This window comes from Symsagittifera roscoffensis, chromosome 4 (assembly GCF_963678635.1).
Source record: "Symsagittifera roscoffensis chromosome 4, txSymRosc1.1, whole genome shotgun sequence".
Taxonomy (NCBI): Eukaryota; Metazoa; Xenacoelomorpha; order Acoela; family Convolutidae; genus Symsagittifera; species Symsagittifera roscoffensis.
In genome coordinates this window covers 37047717-37062576 of record NC_087065.1, presented here as the reverse complement: position 1 = coordinate 37062576, position 14860 = coordinate 37047717, and the positions used below count along the sequence as shown (strand labels likewise).

Below are 14860 nucleotides of genomic sequence, written 5' to 3'. Positions count from 1 at the left end.
AAATGAACTGAACATAGAAAGAAATTGAAGTCAAACCAAACGAAATTTGAATTTGCTTAAAAAAAAAACAAATTCATCACGACCTATATTATATATTAGATCTCCGCTGCATTAAATGACTCTTATACAAAAATCAAACAGAATTGGAAGAAGAACAAATCTCGAAAAAAAACGCTCTACCTAAGAAAATAAGATTGATGCTGCTGAAACAAAAAACGCAAAAATACTAATGCACTAAAACATTTGTGTTACATTGGATGTTCTAAATTTTTTTAAAGTTATGAGTATTGATACCGAAAGAAATTTTCATGAATTAAGAGAAAATAATTTTCCCAAACTTAAATTTAAGCCTATCTAGAGGGTGTTAGTTTTTCAATTAAAATTCATCAGCTCATATATTAGTTTATTTACACATACTAACTATATTCGTCACTATGATATACAAACCTTACAAAATCCAATTTGATTTTGGTATCTTGAATGGAATGCCTTTCAATGAACTTCAAAAGTTCGGTAGTTAGATGACCTGTTCTACTGCTCCAAAAACTTTCGTCGCAAAATTTAATAAGCAAAACAAACGAAATTTGAATTTGCTTCAAAAAAACAAATTCATCACGACCTATATTATATACTAGATCTCCACTGCATTAAACGGCTCTTATACAAAAATCAAACAGAATTGGAAGAAAAACAAACCTCGAAAAAACGCTTTACCTAAGAATATAAGATTGATGCTGCTGAAACAAAAAACGCAAAAATACTAATGCACTAAAACATTTGTGTTACAATGGATGTTCTAAATTTTTGTAACTTTATCAGATTGGATACCGAAAGAAACTCTTCATGAATGAAGAGAAGAGAGTTTTCGTAAATATAAATTTAAACCTATCAAGAGGGTGTTAGTTTTCCAATTAAAATTCATCAGCTCATATATTAGTTTATTTACATACACTAACTATATTCGTCGTTATGATATACAAACTTTACAAAATCCAATTTGATTTTGGTAACTTGAATGGAATGTCTTTCAATGAACTTCAAAAGTTCGGTAATTAGATGACCTTTTCTACTGCTCCGAAAAAGTTTCGTCGCAAAACTTTATACGCAAAACACAATCGCAATACAATTTAGCTAATATTATCACGATACCATAATGATATTCCTGTAACCTTATGCCAAGCAAAAAAAAACAAGAAAAAGTTACAAAAAGACTAAAATAAGTTTTAAGGTCAAAATCAAACCTGATTCTACGCAGTATTTAGTAGGCAGAATAACAAATTGAAAACCAAAAATAACTTTAATACTTCAATTCAAACTTTTGCAAAACTTAGTCAATATTTTTACAGAGAGAAAAATCGAAGCTCCTCAGCACTTGCCAAACAACAACAAAATAGCATGGCAAGCTAGACGACAAAAACTAGACGAAATACTACCAGTACGAAAAAGTGTCAAAGAAAATTTTTTTAAAAAATTAATCAACTAAAAATTAGCGGTTTCTCTCATTTGTCTCATTTGAAAAAATAGGCAAACAATTTCCCGCCCTAAAAAAGAGTCAAAAAGAATGAATTGTTAATAAAGCTGGCAATAACACCTGGTGTACATTAAGAAAAAATTTTTCAAAAACACAGTTCTATACAATTAAATCAGCTCGAAGCACATAAACTCACCACAAAGCACACCTATGCAAAAAAATATAATTTCTGCAAATCAAAATAAGGCCACTATACCGATGTACCACAAGCGGTTTATAAGTAAAAGTTTCCTTCCTTTTGACAAATCAAATGAACTAAACATAGAAAGAAATTGAAGTCAAACCAAACGAAATTTGAATTTGCTTAAAAAAAAAAACAAACTCATCACGACCTAAATTATATATTAGATCTCCACTGCATTAAATGACTCTTATACAAAAATCAAACAGAATTGGAAGAAAAACAAATCTCGAAAAAAACGCTTTACCTAAGAAAATAAGACTGATGCTGCTGAAACAAAAAACGCAAAAATACTAATGCACTAAAACATTTGTGTTACATTGGCTGTTCTAAATTTTTTTAAAGTTATGAGTGTGGATACCGAAAGAAATTTTCATGAATTAGGAGAAAATAATTTTCCCAAACTTAAATTTAAGCTTATCTAGGGGGTGTTAGTTTTTCAATTAAAATTCATCAGCTCATATATTAGTTTATTTACACATACTAACTATATTCGTCGTTTTGATATACAAACCTTACAAAATCCAATTTGATTTTGGTATCTTGAATGGAATGCCTTTCAATGAACTTCGAAAGTTCGGTAGTTAGATGACCTTTTCTACTGCTCCAAAAACTTTCGTCGCAAAATTTAATAAGCAAAACAAACGAAATTTGAATTTCCTTCAAAAAAAATAAATTCATCACGACCTATATTATATACTAGATCTCCACTGCATTAATTGACTCTAATAGAAAAATCAAACAGAATTGGAACAAAAACAAACCTCGAATAAAACGCTTTACCTAAGAATATAAGATTGATGCTGCTGAAACAAAAAACGCAAAAATACTAATGCACTAAAACATTTGTGTTACATTGGATGTTCTAAATTTTTGTAAAGTTATAAGTTTGGATACCGAAAGAAATTCTTCATGAATGAAGAGAAGAGAGTTTTCCCAAATTTAAATTTAAGCCTATCTAGGGGGTGTTAGTTTTTCAATTAAAATTCATCAGCTCATATATTAGTTTATTTACACATACTAACTATATTCGTCGTTTTGATATACAAACCTTACAAAATCCAATTTGATTTTGGTATCTTGAATGGAATGCCTTTCAATGAACTTCGAAAGTTCGGTAGTTAGATGACCTTTTCTACTGCTCCAAAAACTTTCGTCGCAAAATTTAATAAGCAAAACAAACGAAATTTGAATTTCCTTCAAAAAAAATAAATTCATCACGACCTATATTATATACTAGATCTCCACTGCATTAATTGACTCTAATAGAAAAATCAAACAGAATTGGAACAAAAACAAACCTCGAATAAAACGCTTTACCTAAGAATATAAGATTGATGCTGCTGAAACAAAAAACGCAAAAATACTAATGCACTAAAACATTTGTGTTACATTGGATGTTCTAAATTTTTGTAAAGTTATAAGTTTGGATACCGAAAGAAATTCTTCATGAATGAAGAGAAGAGAGTTTTCCCAAATTTAAATTTAAGCCTATCTAGGGGGTGTTAGTTTTTCAATTAAAATTCATCAGCTCATATATTAGTTTATTTACACATACTAACTATATTCGTCGTTATGATATACAAACCGTACAAATTCCAATTTGATTTTTAAAAATACAAAAGAATAAAAGCAAAAACCACAAGCGAAAAATGGGAGCACGTAAAAATATGAATCTTCTGAACAGATTGAGAACCTCTTCAATTCAGAAGAAGTGGCTGCGATAAGTGCTTCACGCAACTTTGAATATGATGAAACCAAGTGCTGCGTATAGTACAACATTGAGAAAAGCGAGGAAGATCGTGATTCTATAGAACTCCGGCTTGCTAGTCTTATGATGACATCCAAACATGGCCATCAGAGCACCAATTATTCCGAAGAAAGCTGTCAACAAGTGAAGCGTACTCTCTGGGATTCGCCAGTCATCGTTCTCAGCTCGACGCTTATCGAGCGCGAAAACAGCAAAGGTGACCGAGGTCTCGATAGACATGAATACGAAGAAACATACCACTTTCTTCAAGACGTCATCGAAAGCAATGCATAGACTTACTACACCTGCCAAAACAATCAGTTGATAGACTAGGACAGATAACGGCTGGCACCGATTCATGATGACAATTTCGTTGATATGAAGTGTGATAGTCGAGGACGATTGGGATAGTTTCTAATTTATCCGAACTTTCATTAACAAAATTTGTATCACATGATAAGTCTGAAAACGACCAAGGTATCTCAAACAGAAATTATTAACAATTAAATTTACGCACTTCTCAATCTGTCATTGTGAATGACCAAAAGCATTTACTTATATGGTCAAATTAGTGAATAAATTAGAGATCACGATTTAAAAAATACGAGAATAATTCAATTTTATTTAAAATACAAACGGAGTTCTAAGACAACCGGAGTTTTTCTCGAGCTCTTCAGTTGCCTTAACATCTTTTTCCTGTTTTTCATGTTGCAGGGTCATCCCCGAAAGGGGTCGACCCTGTAACCTAAACAATAAACGAATCACCACGAAAGTATCCTTTTGAAATGCTCAAAACTGAATTGAACACAAAGTCGAAGGAGAGCTTCTTGCCACTTACAATACAAAAAAAAACATAGTAAGACTAATTTGCAGACATGCATTGCGACGGAAGCAGCCAAGTCAATTATTGATTAAAAGGTCGAGAAAATAAGATATATCAAAACTTTCATCTGATAGTCAAAATTGATAGTCAAAATTGAATCCAAACAAAAATTACATAGCCGACAAATATTTAGCCAAAAAAATTTGATAAAAAACCATTAGAAATGATAAATTACACAATCAAAAAAAAATTCACGCATATTAGAAACTTGTTTCTATCACCTTGTCATAGGGTACTGTATAAGTAAGTTATGCTCTATAATCCGAACGGATTGATAACCGAATAACTTAAGGTGAACGTAGAAACAACTGGTTGGTAAATATTAATTCTCTTGATCTGAAAGCCATCGCTTTCAACAATAAAACACAACCAACATGGACTTAGGATCCGTACTAAGTGTATCATAAAAATCTATACATCAGAAATTGGCCATTATTCGCCGGATGACATTCCCCTTTCAAACTAAATATTAAATTTAAAGTCCCCTTCTCAGGCTTTGTGTCATCTTTTTCTTCTTGGTTTTTCTCGAGCTCTTCAGTTGCCTTAACACCTTTTACCTATTTCTTCCATGTACCCGCGTTCGTCTCATCAATTTGTGCTTAGCTTATGTCGATTACTTACCAGACATCTTAATTTGAACTGTTAACAGGCGACATCAGATCGACTACGTCAACTTTTCTACTATTTAAAATAATTGCCTCAAGGAACTTCACGCAAGCCTGGAATTCAGGCGATTTCTCTTTGAATTCCATTTCGTAAATAAGGCTTTCCATGTTTCGAATCGTTTCTCTCCTGTTTTCACTGGTGACGCTACCTCAATTGTCTTCTGCTTTTCTTCCTTGGTCTTTATCGAACGGATCGGAACCGGGTTTCTGAGATCTCACGCGAGGGCCTCTTTCTTAGTGATATTGTGGTCGCTTCTATCGATATATTTGGGATCTGCGGTGATGTATTTTTTGGATCGACCCCTTTCGGAGATGGTGCCGTGTTCTCGGACGGCGAGGACCATCATTGCTGGACGACATTGATGGCTGACTCTGCTCAGACCTGTGTGTAAAGCTTTGTCGATTGCGGCTTCCGGGCGGAATTGAATCCCTCTTGCTGGTGTCTTTGGCGCTGGCTTCCCTTCTGTTTATTTTCCAGTTGGTGCTTTCGCCGTCCGTTTCTTCGGGCTTTCCTGTAACCCCTGTTGTTCTTTTCGAGAAGAAAAGTTTCCCACCCGTTTAGAGTTTTTCCACCCGTTGTATTATATTTTTGATCGAATGTTTTCAGATCTTTTGCATTCGCGGCGACGCGCACTATTTTTACTGCTTTTTGTTCGATACGTTTTCTTAAGTTTTGTTTTACCTGCCTTTGTACCCCTTCAAAAATTATTTTAAAAAAATTAACGATTTCCAATCTTCAGCTAAAGCCTGTCTAGTTCTGACTTGTTCTCTGTTGCGTTTAGGTTGTCGAATTTGATGTTCTAGGTTCACCGATGAGTCTAGGTTCTTCGGCTCTGGCATTCGTTTGATCACGACTTCATCGTCTGACTATCTCTGAAGGTCGCGCATAACCTTCGCATGCAGTGGCGGTGGATCAGGAGTTTTCACTCTAAACATGTGTTTTGCATTTTTCCAACTAAGTTGTTTGGTAAATTTTCCAACTAAGTTGTTTGGTAGCTATGTTTGATACACGTCTGTTGGGTTTACTTCTAATGTGGGCTTCGAACTGTGATGCTTTTGTTACCCTATTTTTGTTACCTTTTCGGAGTGTTTTTATAATTACAGCTACATCTGCTGATAAATTAAAAGGTGTTTTAATTTTGCCAAAACGCATATCTCTTTTATCTACGTTTCAATGTTTTTGTCCTGCTTTAAACCACGCATATTGACATGCAGTCATTTACTGGTGTAAATGAAAATTTATTTAACTTGATCTACAGAAACATTGAATTTTTATCACTTAGAAAATTTGTGCTTGGACCTATCTTAACAGTCTCGAAGCTCCAATAACAGTCTCGAAGCTCCAAACCAAACTGATTATTTCGGATCGATAAGATTGATATAGATCTTGAACAAAGAACAGTTAAAACCAGAAGCAACTAAATGCCAGCAATTTGCTGGAGGTACCCCACCTCAGTTATCAGAGATCCCAAATACCTTTTCGGTGAGATAATAGATTATATCAGCGGGCTGAAAATTTCCAAATATTGTCAAAGTTAGACGATTCCTTTGAAAAAACGCGTTATCTTACAAATTGAAGAACGATCATGCGGCTCTTATTGCAATCTGACTACTGTTGAAGCTTTGACCGATGAGTTGGCAGATAAGTTTCAAATTTGTTTCAAAAACACAACTCACCAATGCAATGACTTGTTCCACAATGAAGTGTTTATAGTTTAGGAACAGACATTTTAAAATGCAAAAGCTAGCCAAAACAGGAGCCCATTCTTACCATTCGCAATTCAGCTTAAAAAGCCGAAACAGACTGACAAAAACTCGATGCCAGTTACATCAGGAAATTTTTGCAACGTCAGTTGCATCAGGTACACTACTCACGAAAAAATTGGATGGCGAAAGACAATTATGGCTTAATTTACCTACCAAGAACTATTGCAGTCATCCTGTGAACTTAGTTATTTACGTGAAAAACATATAGTACCCAGTTGCAGTACTCTTGCAAATCGCAAAGGTAATTACAACAAAAGAGTTTTTAGAAGACACAATGATTTTCAACATCTCTCACTGACAACTAGTACACAACAGTTATTACCATTCCAGCATTGGTCGGAAAAATTTAAATAATCAAGCTCCGCAAAAAGAACTTGGAATTGAACATACTTCAGCTGTTGACAGGGACAATTTTGAACGATAAATTGGAGGTAGAGGTCGAGATTGACTTGAGTTGCTTCCTAAAAGATATAAAGAAAAATTAACAAAGTCAGAGATAAACAGGTCTTCTTGATAGATTTGTAGAGAAAGTGGAGCCGGTTTTCTGTAAAAATTTGCTCGCACCTTTTATAAAAAGTAACTTTGTGGAAAGCAATTGAATTTTTTCAGAAGAACGATAATCGTACAATGGTGCTATGAGCATGAAGCCGTACAACATTGCAAAAACTGTAGATTCGTCAAATGCTGCTTGTACAAACCGTGTCAAAAGAATGTCAAATAAAGTAAAATTGAATGTCGAGCGAAAAGAAAAAACTGACAAATAATTTTTTCGAGGAAATATTGGATGATATCAGCAAGCTGAATCCGTTCTAAAAATGTCAATTTTTAGAAGCTTTTTGCAAAAAAAAGAGCCCTATTTTTAAGATTGAAGTGATATCATGCAACTCTAACTGGGTTACAGATAATATTGAAGCTTTGATCGATGACAAGTTTTCAAATATGTTTCAAAAACGTTGCTCAACAAAGCAATGACTTGTTCCGCAATGAATTACTCATAGTTTTTATATAAAAAGACATTCAAAGATGCGAGATTTTAGACAAAACAAAAACCCATTCGTACTATTAGCTCTACCAAAAGCCGAAATCAACAAAAATGGAGAGTTTTCTGAGAAATTTGTTCCCCATAATGATGAAGTTGTTGTTTTAAAAACTTCAGTTTCAGAATGAGCACATAGCCAATAGAAATAGCCAACAGAAGTGTCAATGAACCCAAGGAAACCGAATAAAAATAAATTGACTTTTTTCAAACATTATTCAACTTGCAAGTTTCGGACAAAAAAAATCACGTTTAAGCTCTTTGAATTTCCAGAATATTTATGATTGCCAGTTTTTTCACAAAACTAACCCATTAGAGAAAACTGGGTTAATTTGCTTTTGTTTTTATTCCGCGAGGAAATCAAAAACTAAAATCCACTTTCCACGCTTTTATGCGCCATTTGCGACATGAGCTTAAGACATTTTGCAAAACCACTTAATTTTTTTTCGAAAACGTTGAAACTTTGCTCAATCTTTTCTATTACACAATGAAATCTTGAAAGCTCATTTTACAATCTTAAAACACAAGCAATGCAATATTTGAGGAATAGTGAGAAAAGAAATCTTCTTGATTTTTTTCTCAAAAGTTTGTTATCAGATGTACTCTATTTCACATAGTTTCAGACAAAAGCCAAAAGTCTAGTACCCGGAATGGCAGAGGCCTTTGTACTATCTACCCTCATTGAATCAAATAAAATTGCGCATTGCTTTTCAATTGCTAATATAATAGGCTTTGAGTTTCTAAAAATTCTGTTTTTGGAAACAACTTACAGAATTTGCTGAACGAATAAACAAGAATTACAAAACAAGTGGAAACAAAAACTTGCTCTAAAAGACAAAGACTACTGCATACAAATCATAAAATCATATCAAAACAACAATATTTGAAAACTTTCAAACAGTTTAGCCTTAACGGAATGCTGAAAGATAATTTTCCATCCACCGTACTAGGGTATGATGTTGAACATGAGATAATACAGACACCAGTAGAGGATACAACTGACTACAGAGCACAGTAACGTTGTCCAAATGAAGGATCCCTTGCATGTCTTGTGTCTGAAACACTGCATTGCTGACAACGCCCCAGCGAAGCCAAAACACAAATTGAACAGCAGAAGAACTCTTTGGACAGGGTTGCAATAAGATTTCCAGCAGAACTCTCCATGAAGTTTTCTATGGAAAATTCTTTAGGCCTTTTCTAATTAGACGAAACGATTTAAGATTAAGATTTAACTAGGAGCAAAACTTGTTTATTTAACAACTTTATTTGTTTATTATTTTCCAGAATGTTCTCGGCAACCCATAACAACCCTGCCTTTCTGGGACCCTCCATCGTTGGTTCTCTGCATTGCCTTTGTCCAGTCCATACAACATGAATGTAACACCATTCTCAATAACGGCAAACACAGAAAACAACGTCCATTTTGTCGAGGTGTCGTTCAAGAAAAAAGATAGGGCTGTTAGTAGTCCAACCAGAACAAACTGAATTGAAAGAACTAAAGCAGTCCTCTTTTCGCTACAGCTTCGACCTCACCAGTTACCTCCGTTTTTACAGTTTTTAATATTATTATTCCAACTCTGTAACTTTGAACATATTCCACCCTTGGAGTATTTCGGTGACAAATGTGTTTCTCCTGTTCACGCTGACACGTTTCACTGCAGCTTCTGGCATGAAAAGTCATTTTAAAAATAGACTTTCATGTATTGACTTTTAGAAAAATCAAAGGGGGGACTGGAAAAGAGCCAAAAAGTTTTTTTATTGCCTTCTTTAAAAAAAAGGGGTGAATTAAAACGCGACGGTCCGTGTACAGATTGGATAGGGCCATACCAACGCTATATAAATACATCAGTAAAATTTTATGAATAAATGCCTTTTCTTTAGCTTTTTACAGCCCTCTATTGGGCTTTTTGACTTCGTCGGACATAGACCAAAAAATCTATTATATTACCAGGCTATTATATGTTACTGAATTGATTACTTAATTAGAATAAAATATTACGGATCGAGCGAAAAGTGAAAGATTCCTTTTGCCACTGTGTTCATTTTGTCTAAGCGTGGATCTCTGAGTGAGCAGTCAGGGGCAGCTATGAGAGCAGATGTACCGCAACTTCTCGTCCTTGAAGTAGATAATGATTTTGACTGATTGCGATTTTTGCTGAAACCACGGAATGGTTTCTTAGAGCGTGAGCGTCGCCTTCTGTTATAATTGATTTCAGGTTCCATTATACTTAGGTTACAGTTATTGGTTACGGAAAAACATTTTGGGTTCAAATCTGATTTCGATAAAATATTACACGTGCAATATTACACCTGTTATTGCTCTTTGAATCATTAGCCCAAAGCAAAGTAGACAATCCCAATAAATACTGAAAACCATTTTGCACCATTCCGCCTATCACAAAAACATCAATTTACTGAAACCAAATATGTTGGGAATTGGGTAATAATCTCACATGTCAAAAAAATTTTCCGCATTATAGCCATCCCCTCCCCCCAACAATTTATAGCTACCAACAACCCAGAAAAACCCAATAACAGCCCAGAACCAACCCAATGAAGCCCATAAAAAAATTCAGTGTTGCTAAAACATTTTTTGTAACTCGACTGGGATGCAATAATGAGAAAGACCTTGCTTAATTTCACACACACCCAAAGCGGAGCCAAACTCTACCACATGCGATAAAGATTACTAAATAAAATTTAGAAACTATCAATGCTATAGAAATATCTAACTGAAATCAAATATAGCCCAACAATCACTTCTTTCTCAACTCTCCATTTCTCTAAATGACTCAAATTTTCCAATCCGATCCAAGCAAATAACAATGTACGCAAAGAACTCTTCAAAACGGCTCAGAAATACAATATTGCCGCATTATTTGGACCTGAAATAACATTTAAAAATATAAACACAGAGGCGAACTGAGCTTCGCACCACTTGCGATACGAAATAAGCAAGACGCTAGGTCGAAAAAACATCAAAATTTTCGAAAAAAAATGGTATTATCGATAAGGCTAGTTTTGAAACAAAAACGAGCCAAGGCAATAGAATGTGAAACTAGCATCGAGAGAAAAATTATCAAGCGGTAACAAAGCCGGAAATACCTTAGCAGAAACCCTTTTGGCTGAGAATTTTTTAGAAAAAAATTATCAAGTCTCCTACACCCTCGAACAAACAAACACACACAGACACAAACTTAATTCACGCGTCAAATGAAACAATATGCGGCCACTATGCCGATATAATATTGGCCGAAACCTATTTAGCTGAAAAAAGAAAACACAAATATATATAGATGAAATTTTACACCAAGATACTAACAAACAATACAACGCAAAACGCATAACAAGAAGAGCGAAACTAAAACAAACAAAAACTGAAAAACAACATGATTTTTCAAACATTTTTAAACCAACATTATCTTGAAGCTCTATAAATTCTGACAATCAGATCCCCAGACAGACACGCCTGACTTCAACACCAACGCGCAAACACAATTAAAAAATTAAGTGGAAAGCTTTTGATTAAATCATCAGATAAAAACTAATTAAAACGAACCTCAGTTAAAATTAAGTTAAAAAAGTTATAAGCATGAAGATTGTATAAGTACTAATCACAAGTGGAAAATGTAATTAACTTCTAAATTACAGACAGAAGTTTTTTGATACCCCAGACCCCACTAGTTGACAAAAATATATATACAATTACGGTTTGAAGGGTAATTGGGGCGACCCCATTAAATGATTCATTCAAAACAAAAGCATACAGATTAATTAAAATGCGTATACTCTTATTGTGCAATCTGGTAGCAGAAGTAAAACATGGCTTCAAACAGAGCTTGTTCTCTTTAGGAATGACATAAACAGCACTTGGGTGCCAGTCTATAATTTTTTTAAAATGAAATTTCTGAAATGAACGCAGCTGGCTTTGCACTTACCTTACACAAAACAAAGTTATTAAAACTTGGAAAGAGTGATTTCACAGCGCTTATTCAAAAATAGTGTGACAATTGTTTGAAAACTAGTATGTGACAAGGATAGCCGGCTACTGTGCAAGTAGCACAACTGTTGCGACAATACTCTTACAAAATGCATTTTTTTCTTCAAATTAGTGTTTTTTCTGTAGTGTGATAAAAAAGAACGAAAAACTATAGCTTAGGAATATTCAAAAATCATAGTAAAATAAGCAATTTGGAAAATGTATTACAATGACTAGAAAAACAAAACTAGTTTTTATGGAGTCTTTTTTTTGAATTAAGCTATTCTAAGCTGTAAAGCTATTAAAAAAAACGCAAAGCTGCTCTTTGCAAACATTTGCAAGAACACGACCAAAAAGCAGCCGTGTTAACTTATTACTATTCGAATGTCAAAGCACATACTATGAAAAATTTGTAAAGGTGCCCCAAATGTAGCACCAATATTTGCGACTTAGATTGAAAAAAAAAGAAGATTCGTACTAATACACTCGCTTAGCAAGTGTAAATACACTATTGTGAGCCTGCTCCCTCGTTTCATTCGCTCGAAATTAGAGGAAAAACCAAAAATTCAGAACGGATTCGAACATTTGAAAATTTCCAAAACATTTTTCGAGTGTTGAGAAAACTCGGAAAGTTTCTTAAATGTCGTTGAAAGGGCATTAATATGATATATCATTCAAATCACTCCGATGATTATTTGTGGTAGCTGATTTTGCGTGGCAAACAAAAAGAAAACAAATAAAACACACCCGAATACAAATTTTCTCCCCATTTTCAAATGGTCGGAACAACAAAAAATTAAACACACCCGAATACAAAATTTTCTCCCCATTTTCAAATGGTCGGAACAAAAAACCCTTCGTATTCGTATTGATTACAAACTGTCATTTGAATTGATTATAAACTGTCATTCGAATCTCATATGCAGTTTGTTAAAAAGAGGCTCGGAACCCAGTGTGCGACAATTTCAAAGCATATAGAAATTTCAAAGCCAATTTACAAAAAAAACAATTACTATTAAGATTTAGTCTACTGATGTACGGCTCCACCTGCGAAACTGCACTGAACCCAATAGTTCTGCTCCAAAACATCTGAAAACTGAATTATTTTTGTAAACGCGATGAATTAGTTGATGACAATTTCATGCAAAATAAAAGTCTTAAGCTAGAAAATTTATTTATACGAACTGATTCACCCCGGGCTAAACTTTTCAAGAAGTATCAGTGGGAGGATGTGACATTTAGTACAAATGTCAGGAATTTGAACTTTGATTAAATGCTGAAGGCGTATGGTTGAACTGTGATGAATTACATAAATTGTCATACGATTAATGTTTGTTTTATTTGTTCGCTTATTTTGAGATTACTGTATAACGACAAAAAATCATACCACCAACATCAAGACCAGTTGGTTGTTTTTGCAATAAAATTATAGTACTAATTTAAAAAATTTAAAAAAATTGTGTGACATTTAGTACAAATGTCAGGAATTTGAATTTTGAATAAATGCTGAAGGAGTAGTAGATGTTGGAGGTTAAGTGGGGGTGGGGGTGCCTGCAGACCCACATGTATTAAGATAGGGAATAGAGCATCCGGTCTGCAGGCTATGTATTAAGATTGGGTATAGAGTATACAATGTATTAAGATAGGGAATACCGATGGTAAAGTTTTATGGTTTGTGTGATGGTAAGATAATGGTAAGAAAAACGTAAAACCTTACCATCGGTATTCCCTATCTTAATACATTGTAGACTCTATACCCAATCTTAATACATAGCCTGCAGACCGGATGCTCTATTCCCTATCTTAATACATGTTGGTCTGCAGGCACCCCCCCCCCCCCCCCCCCCCCCACTTAACCTCCAACATCTACTACTTGAAGGCGTACAGTTGAGCTGCGATGAATTAGATAAATTGTCATACGATTAATATTTGTTCTATTTGTTCGCTTATTTTGAGATTACTGTATAACGACAAAAAATAATACCACCAACATCAAGACCAGTTGGTTGTTTTTGCAATAAAATTTTAGTTCTAATGACAAAAATTTTAAAAAAAATAATGTGACATTTAGTACAAATGTCAGGATTTTGAACTTTGATTAAATGCTGAAGGCGTATGGTTGAACTGTGATGAATTAGATAAATTGTCATACGATTAATGTTTGTTCTATTTGTTCGCTTATTTTGAGATTACTGTATAACGACACAAAATCATACCACCAACATCGAGACCAGTTGGCAACAGCTTCTATTCATGAGAGATCTTGTTTTTGATCGATGGAAATTCAAAATTCTGTGAGAAAAATTTGTATCTGCACTGGAAAAACCCAAAAGAGAAAAAGTTGGAGATTTATTCAGTAGTTGCTCAAAGGATGAGTGACCGGAACACCTAGCAGGCGAATATCTTTGGAAATGCGAATTAATTATTGATCGAAATCATGGACGCTCAGAACGAACAGTTAATTATATGCGAATTTTTGTTTGGGTTTGGTTTGTATAGATATGGCGATTCATTTCTAATTCCGTGGGCGAATCAAAACCTCCGATGTTCGAGGATAAACGAAAAGCATTGAAAAAAAACGATGAATCAGTTAATGCATGTAGAATTGTCCTTATCAGTTGTTATTAGATGAACATGTTAACGAGAAGATCTGAGAGTTTGAACACTGAAGCGTGAAAATGAAGTGATGCGAATTTTCTATGGAGACACTGGAATACCTAAAAACAAAAAGCGGGAAAGTTTCTTAAAGTGTGGTAGTGTGACATTTAGTACAAATGTCAGAAATTTGAACTTTGAATAAATGCTGAAGGCGTATAGTTGAACTGTGATGAATTAGATAAATTGTCATACGATTAATGTTTGTTCTATTTGTTCGCTTATTTTGAGATTACTGTATAACGACAAAAAATCATACCACCAACATCAAGACCAGTTGGTTGTTTTTGCAATAAAATTATAGTACTAATAATTATGTTTTGTCATCCTAACACCAAGGGAACCCCAGCACGAGCCTAATAAGCATCTGAAGAGATTAAACTCTAAGTGACATATTACTAATAGAAGATAGC

General features: G+C 34.1%; 1 protein-coding gene and 1 long non-coding RNA gene across 2 annotated transcripts in view; both read right to left on the bottom strand.

The window, feature by feature from the left end:
- Window positions 1–14860, bottom strand: part of LOC134843623 (patatin-like phospholipase domain-containing protein 4) — a 206128-nt gene that overhangs the window by 139912 nt on the left and 51356 nt on the right. The window lies entirely within an intron of this gene.
- Window positions 8382–10694, bottom strand: LOC134844233 (uncharacterized). Its single transcript, XR_010162671.1, has 3 exons — window positions 10568–10694; window positions 9813–10010; window positions 8382–9477 (listed from the first exon to the last, which is right to left on the bottom strand). It is a non-coding gene; the product is annotated as an uncharacterized LOC134844233 (long non-coding RNA).